Below are 8,818 nucleotides of genomic sequence, written 5' to 3' on the forward strand. Positions count from 1 at the left end.
AGTTGAATATGAAGCAGCAGGGGACGGATCCAGCGGAGAATGTCTATCCCCTTCCTTTCTCGGTTTCTCAGCTGGGTAACAGAGGCGTTTCCTCAGCCGCGGACCAGTGCGATTTCTTATCTATTGTGCAAAATGGTGCAAAGACCTGCTAAAGCCATGTTGTGGATGAAAATAGTTTCTTTTGCAAGGACATATTCAGTACTCGTTGTAGAAAGCCCATATATTAAACCATACTCTTTTGAAAATGTATATCACATTGTGAAATCCAAGTTTGAAAAAAAAGTGTATAACTGTTGCACCAAAAAATTATATTTCTATAACACTGCCCATCGCGCTAAATGGCACCGAGTCCCATTTAAAACCATGTACTTGCTAAAAATATTTGAATTTTTCAATAACTGTGTTTGAACAAATACATACGGTAAGAACTTAGTAAAAGTTTAGTTGATTGTCTGTTTAAGCTCACATAAAATGCAAGATGGCAACAACAGAGCACAATTGTATCATGTGCACCAGCAGCCAAAATTAGTTAGGTAATAAACTGTCTGAAGGGAACCAACCATTTCAGAGTAGTTTATTCCACATCTCATTCTCCTCGAAAATGAGCCCAAGTGGCCATCAACGAAAATACAATTGTTTTGATACATCAATGGTAAGAGAAATGAATAACCACCAAAGAAACAAAACGTTTAAATTAGTTTTTTCTAACCATGGAGGAGAGTTGCATGTGAACTTTATAAAAGAAGGCCAACATCAAGGAACATCATGTTGACATACTCATCCTGCTCTCCGTTCTTGTCATCAGTCCCGGCAATCAGCTCCTGACCAACACCTTAAGCAACAACCACGACAATGCCCCTTCTTCTTTATCCTTGCATATATAGGAACTCAATCAGGTCAAGAAAAAAAGATATGAATCAACTCTCAAGATCAAGTGAGATGGGTGCCTTCCCTGTCTACTACCGCCAGGCTCAACACCAACTCCACATATCAAGCACATGTTGCCTTTCCACAACATGACAACACTCTTCAAAGCAACAAACAAAAAGATTGGGCCTACACCGATGCCTCATTACCTGAGAAGAATAAAAGAGGGAGCTCACCTTGATGAGTTGGAATCAGACGCACTCGTTGTAGCTCGACCAATTGTAATAAAAACTAAAGATATGAGCACAGAAATTTCTATCGCAATTGCAAACTATTAAAGATGCCTTCAAGGGCGAAAAGAAAAAATGCATACAAACATGAATTGCCCAAAACAATTCTAAAATGCCAGACCACCATCATACAGGGCATATTTTCAGTATATCTTAACATTTCATAGATATGATAATTTATCGTATTTATGGAGAAAAAACCCAACCAGCAGTTCATCCAGAAAAAATGTGCTTGCCATAAGAGTGCTCCATAAAGAAGTAAAATATTATCTTATCAGACAAACAATTGAATATCTCTGGACCAAATATATGCTGGTGTAAAACAAAAACACATCAGGAGAAGCAATTACGATACAATGACCATATAAAGACACATTTTGAAGTATTTAACATCTGGTTGGGTAAGTAGCATAACTCAATGTTTTTGGATAAGCAAGGGACAGTCAGCCAACAGGCTACAGTATCGATAAATGCATAGAAGGACATAAAATATCTTACACTTTGAGCCGCATCCCCAAATCTTGTAGATAAGTGCAATACGATTTCCGAAGGTAACTCTCTTTCTTTAAATCAATGCCATCCCTCTTAGACGGAGAATTCTCTTCTATTTCCTTTCTACTGAAATACCATGAAGCACTAAGTTTGCCGGCTTCCTTATTCTCGCTCTTTGTAATTCCGTAGGGGCTATTTTCTACAATTTCTATAAGTTCTACTAACTCGTCACCAACTTCCTGAAGATTATTCCAAAACCCCAAAGCGAAGAGTTTTTTTACTGGAAATATGAGATAACTGAATGAAATACAAATATAGACTATCCTAGGTGGCAAAGTGTTTGGCATGTCATCATGTAATGCTAGATGGCGCAACCCATTTATTTTAACTGGGTTATTTGCATATCAAGGCGTTTTATGTACAGCTACAGGTTTTATATAGCATTAAGTAGCACCGGGCACAACATACCTTAAACGCAGCAACAGCCGATCAACAGCAGGAACAAACCACACAGATACATGTTATTTCCTTGATCACAGTAGCTAACCTTCACATCACCTGCAAGAAAACCATTAAAATATGGGTCCAGAAATCAAACGGGTGGACGGCCTAAAGAAAGAAAAATACGCATGTAACTTTGCACAAGATATTGAATGAAAGATATGATAACATCAACCTACAAATACGGCTATGTATGGATTAACAACACTAACCACTATATGTTTGAGTGAAAAAACAAAACTGCAGTAATAAGATAAAAAAATGTTCTCAAGGTCACATCAACGCATATTTTAACCAACAAAGATCAACAAGAACCCGTATAGGAGAGCTACCTAGGCATGTCTCTGAAGCTGGTTGTATCTATAGCATACCTTTGGCAAGAAATTACTTGAGGACACATGTCGCTGCTAACTCTGTCTTCCAGACCATTTTCACATCCTTGGAGCCCCATTCTCATACCATTACCCATCTCGACGGTAATTGGTGTATGACACGACCACAAAAACCTAAATCAACATCACCTAGAAGAATCATTTTTAGAACAAGTAGGAAAAGAAGCACAAAGTGATCATCACCACCTTGGCCCTTGGGGAACCAATTTTAACATTATTACCTTTCATTGACATGTTTGAAACAACAACTAACCTGCATGTGCCTAGTAAATCTCAAAATAGAGGAAGGATACAACACATAATAGAAGTGAACCCAAATGGTCAAATACTTCAGATTCTGACACACAAGGGAGAATTCCCAGCCTGCATCTTACTCAATTGCAAGCTAAAATCAATAGGGAAAGTAACAGAATATGGGACAAGTGTGACCTGAAAAACAAAATCCCATATATGTTCCTCTAAATCCTGTATCATAGAACCATATACTGTCCTAAATCAAGTAACGGAATTATAATCTACCCAACAAATTTATAGGGAAAGTATAACCACTATAAGCATTCAAACTAATCATTACATGGTAAATAAAGACTACACAGAACTAAAAGAAAGACAAAAATATAAGTAAAAATATATTCTGATCTCTGTTAGCTTTTGTTACCTCTATCGAGCACCTAATACAGAATCTGCATGATAAATAGGACACACCCTAGCATACTGAATATAACAATCGTTTGTCGATACATGTCACTATAAAGACAAATAAGCTGCAACACTTGTAACTTCTTCTGTGCCTCTCAAACTCAAACCCTTTGTAGGAAACATACATCTTCCCTAGAACTTGTGGTTACTGGAATCGAAATGCCTGAAGGAATCGCTGTTGCTACCAAGCACCAGTCCCACGCCTGGTCTCTGCACGAGACAAAACCCATGAGCAACCGTTCAAACTATAACATCATGAAAGGAAAGTGGTGCATCAGGTAACACCAACATTTCCTTCTTTTCACATATGGTAGGGACCTTAGTATGTTTACAGCAACCAAGCCAGAAGCTTGCACTGGCTAGCTCTATGTATCCCTGTGTTATTGAGATCAACACGGTTGTTTTAAATAGCACAACAAAAGTCATTCTAGCATGAAATTGAAAATAATAAATGTCCTATAAATGAGAACGCTACGCTTATTATTTCACATACAGGTGCTAAAAAAGTTGTTCTAAGACACATGAGCAAACCAAATGTTTATAAGTTGATAAGTAGCAGCTACAGTGGCCAGGAACATTTAAATATAGTACCATATGAAGGGACGACACATGAATACATCAGCTGCGGCTGTGTTCTTCATAAGCAATGCACACATCAATAATGTACGAACCTAGGTCTAAAAAAATCACAGCGAAGAACCAATTTTATTTCAAAAAACGCATTACAAATAACCATCACAAACAATTAACTTCAGAGCATCTTCTAAAAAAGCATAGAAATATCCATCTCCATCGCTCATCTATTTAGATTGACCATGCTGAATACAAACCTTTTTCCAGTAGTTGGTAACGATGCATTTACCTATATATTGGCCAAAAGACCAATAATATATATCCATGACGACATAAATCCGGTGCTGGAGAAATTATTTATTTCATAGCATAAAAATTCAATCGGAACCATTTAAATAGTAGGGCTATATACTAATATGAAAATGGATCCCACCTATGGATGTCATCTGATGCCAAGAATGAGAGGAAACTAACTAAGCCTGAATGCCACCCATATTGAAAATATCCATACTATGATTGGGAGGCCAATTGAACACTATACATCACATAATGTACTATGTATGTACATTAAATTCTTTGCCAACTGTATACATTTTGTTTAGACAGTACCCTCAAGTCTCGACCAATACAATAATACATTACCTCTGCTCATTTTTCATAAAATGCCATGCCCATTGGCTTGTTCTTGTCGCTTGAAAATGCCATGCCCATTGGCTTGTTCTTGTCGCTTGCTTATAATCATCCTTTCTATGGTGCTCACTTTCGTTTTGCTCCTGCTTCTTTTTTGCTTTTACGAAAAAGAGGGGAGAAGTCAAAGAAGGAAAGGTGTCTACACGCGCCGATGAATCAGGGCCGAAGGGAGGAGGCGGCATGGGGAGAGAAAGAACGAGTGAATCTCACCTTGGTGTGTTGCCGTCGGATGTGCTCGCCGTCGCTCGACCTGTGCGCAGAATCAGAACAAAGGTGAATCTATTATGAACTCAAGGACACCAAAGTGTGACAAAATAAAGGGGAAGCACCAATCCTCCACAAGAAATGGTGCCGATAGGTAGAACATATTCCTTTTCATGTACTGTGGTGGAAGAGTTGCAGAAGAAATCAGGCTCACCTATCTTGGAAGGGTCTGACTGCTCCAGGACATCAAGCCACAATAACTCCAACCACTCATAACCAAAACAATATGCCCTGTCATCAGTTTCAGACTTCTAGTCACCGGAAACTGTATGGGCCAAAATTAATCTTCAGAGAACATAGGAAATACTAAATAAGCAAAAGGATAATCCCTGGAAATGCAATACATGTTGCAAAACAGCAAGATCATCTGTAAAAATATGAAAAAATACACATCTTACCCTTCTGCTTGCACTCCTCGACGGCCTGCTCCTTCTCCCTGTCATTGGCCGCCTCCCCTCTCCTGCAGCCACACCCCAGATCCAGAACATTAAAATGATTAGCAGACGAAGTACCATGATAGCACCCACATAAACGATAATACACGTGTACCTAGGAAATAGAGCAGCTAACCTTAACGAGAAGAAAAGAGATGCAACAGATCGTAGAACCTGCAAAACAAATGGGAACGATCTGGTCAGAGCACAACCATGGTATAGTACATAGAAGCAAAAGAACACTGCACAAATAAGAAGTTAGATTCTGGCACAAGAGAGGGATTTCATCGCCTCCAGCTTGAGCTTGCCTGCAGGCTATCTTACATTGTGTCGGACTCAAAGGCAAGGTGAGGAGGCAGGGGAGGGGGAGCAAAAGGGATGGGAGGAGGACCTGCGAGGGCGACGACGTCGTCCTTGCCTGCCTTGTAGGATAGGACGCTTCTGGAAACGCATGATTGCACTCACCGGCGCTTCCTGTCGCCCAGCCGACGAGTCTTCCGCAACCTCTGACCCCGCCCACATCCGCCGCTCCTTCAACCCATGCTGCTTCCGCCCGCAGCCGCCATGCCCTTCATGGCCTGCGGCCCTGCCCTCTCTTCCTCGGCCAGCTCTCATGGCTTCCATGGCGTCGTCGATCTGGGATGTCTGATGCATCATGGTCGTCATCGCGCCGTCCTCCTCGATCTATGGCGGCAACGAAGTGGAGACGAGCGGCACAAGAGGGGTCGCGTGGGGCGAGGAGGAGGATGATAGGGAGAAGAGGAGGCGGCCGCCACAGGAGGAAGAGTGAGAAGAGAAGGGATGGTGGAGGAGGAGGAGGCGGAGCCTGGGCACGCTCGGGGTGGAGCACGGGAGGATGGAGGCAGCCGTGGGATTGGGGAAAGGGGTCTAGGGTTCCACGACCCACTGGAAGCACGCCGCGCGCGAGGAGAGGATTGGCCAAAATCCTTTCGCACCTGCGCGACGTTTCACCCAGTCGATAGATGCCAGAAATGAGCCCACCAGTCAAAACTTACCAACAGGTGAATATTAGATTTATCAAAGGTAAAGATCTGACGCCCAGGCTCAGAATGAGGACGATCCGACGGTCGCGAATGCATGACATGAGGGATCACCGTGGAAGCGAGTTGGCTAGTTTCTGTTTTGTTTTAAATTTGCTTTACATACTAAACGCCTTACCTGCGGCAATCTTCCTGGCCTGTTGGATCTCCTGAAGGGCACCCTGGGCTTCAACCTGGACCGCTTCCGTGCTTGGAGGAGCCTTGGAGAGTTCGGTCTCTCGAGCCAAAACTTCGCCCTCAAGGGTCTCATACTTCTTCACCGCATCCTGGAGCTCTTGCTGGACCTCGTTCAGCCGGGCCTTCAGCTTCTTGCGAGCGGCCTGCTCCTTGACAACTTTCCCCTCGTCTTCGGCCAGGGCCTCTTTCAGGGCCGCGACCTCGGTCATCACCCCTACACATATAATGACACTACGGTCAGTATACATCATTTACTCTTTCCAAATATATAGTGAGCTATTGCATACCTTGCTGGTCTTCCAGCTGCTTCCTCGCCTGGACAAGCTCTTCTTCGGCCCACTCCAGTTTCTGCTTTAGTCCGGAGACTTTGGCATTATGAGAAGTTGTGTCCAGCGGCGACGCCTGCTTATTCACATCAAACATACTTGGTTAGTTTCCTGCGAAATTTAATTGATCCTCTGTTCAGTTTTTCTTTCCGAACACAGGACAGTGTCTGAGGGGCTATTGTCTATGTGGAGATTTTCTCGGCTAAATGCCGCTTACCTCAAAACTGTCAGCATGCCACTTCAGGCTTCGGTCAATCCGCTCTTGACGTACTGAACCTTCTCAATCATCATACCCATTTTAATAGCACGTTGGCACGCAAGGTAAACCATTATAACTCATAGCTAATCAAGAATGGCACAAGAAACTATGATCTCTAGTTGTCATTGCAAACATGTTTATTCATAATAGGCTGAATCGGGAACAATGAACTAATCATATTTACAAAAACAAAAGAGGTCGAGTTCATACCATACTTTCTCATCTCAGTCAGTCCATCATATATCGTCATAATTGCCTTTCACTTGCATGAATGGACGATGTGAATAATAATAATAGTGCACGTGCATTGGACTAAGCTGGAATCTGCAGGCATTCAATAAGAATACAAGTCAATATGGGCTCTTTTGTCAGATAAATAATAATGCATATAAGAGCTACTTCAATAATTTAATTAAGGTCTTCTCCTATCGACCCCTAAAGAAAAGAAAAGAAATAAAACTATTTACGCGGGAAAGCTCCCAACAAGCAAAAGAAGAACAGGAAATCTTTTTGGGTTTTATTTTTAATTACTACTACAAGAATGGAAATTAAACTAACTAAAAGCTATAACTATTTTTTTGGTTTTTCTTAAGGTTTATTAAACACACAAAAAAAAGCATAAAAAGGGAAATAAACTAGCATGGATGATACAATGAAAAAGTATGAGCACCGACCTCTAGCAATGAGTGTGTGAACATAAATGTAATGTCGGTGGGAAATACGTACTCCCCCAAGCTTAGGCTTTTGGCCTAAGTTGGTCTATGGCCACGGCTGGCCTGACGAATATCCATAATAATAGTTGGGGTCGTACTGAGAAGAAGAGGAGGAAGACTCCGCTTGCCACTGGCTGACAACCATCTCCGGATCCCACTGATAATTAGACTGCCGTGGAGGATCAACTTGTGGTTCCGGCTCTGGCTCCACGGCTGGTGCAGGGTTTCGGTAGATGTGAATAGCCTTCAATGGAACAAGGTACGTGCCTACAGATAAATCAAACAAAGAAGGAGTAGGTAGGGTAATAGTCTTAGGATGATGTTTATTAAAGAACAATAGATATTTAAGCTCTCCTTCCCTATGTAACACCCCGGATGTAACTTTCCCTATTTGTACTCCAACTCTTGCCGTTTCCGGCGTTAAGTTATTTTATTTCCTCGGGTTCGGGTTTTGTCTCCGTGTGTTGTTGTCTTTGTCATGCATCTCATATCATGTCATCATGTGCATTGCATTTGCATACGTGTTCGTCTCATGCATTCGAGCATTTTCCCCGTTGTCCGTTTTGCATTCCGGCGCTTCGTTCTCCTCCGATGGTCATTTTTAGCTTTCTTTCGTGTGTGGGGATTAAACATTTCCGGATTGGACCGAGACTTGCCAAGCGGCCTTGGTTTACTACCGATAGACCGCCTGTCAAGTTTCATGTCATTTGGACTTCGTTTGGTACTCCAACGGTTAACCAAGGGACCGAAAAGGCCTCGTGTGTGTTGCAGCCCAACACCCCTCCAATTTGGCCCAAAACCCACTAAACTCTGCTCCATGTCCTAGAGCGTTCAATCACGATCGTGTGGCCGAAAACTGCACCTCATTTGGACTCTCCTAGCTTCCCCTATGCCTATATATCCACCCCCATTCCAATTCGCGGATCCTCTCCCCCCTAACCCTAAAAAAATCACACATCCGCCGCTCCGGACGTGTCCGGGCGAAGCCGGACAACGTCCGCCGCCCCCGCACCCAGCCAGGACGCGCCACGTGACGCCCGGCGCCCGCCGCCGCCGCGGCCCGCAGGGACCCGAAGCCGG

General features: G+C 42.8%; 1 long non-coding RNA gene across 4 annotated transcripts; it reads right to left on the reverse strand.

The window, feature by feature from the left end:
• Positions 1-546: 546 nt before the first annotated feature.
• On the reverse strand, positions 547-6,142 carry LOC119354616. 4 transcript variants are annotated; one of them, XR_005171126.1, is made up of 9 exons: positions 5,594-6,142; positions 5,339-5,376; positions 5,167-5,228; positions 4,923-5,033; positions 4,715-4,754; positions 4,457-4,601; positions 2,522-3,451; positions 2,118-2,207; positions 547-1,076 (listed from the first exon to the last, which is right to left on the reverse strand). It is a non-coding gene; the product is annotated as an uncharacterized LOC119354616 (long non-coding RNA). The 4 variants fall into 4 exon arrangements; XR_005171125.1 differs by having other exon boundaries at positions 547-2,207; positions 4,923-4,999; XR_005171124.1 differs by having other exon boundaries at positions 547-2,207.
• Positions 6,143-8,818: the final 2,676 nt, after the last annotated feature.

Source organism: Triticum dicoccoides, chromosome 2A (assembly GCF_002162155.2).
Source record: "Triticum dicoccoides isolate Atlit2015 ecotype Zavitan chromosome 2A, WEW_v2.0, whole genome shotgun sequence".
Lineage (NCBI taxonomy): Eukaryota > Viridiplantae > Streptophyta > Magnoliopsida > Poales > Poaceae > Triticum > Triticum dicoccoides.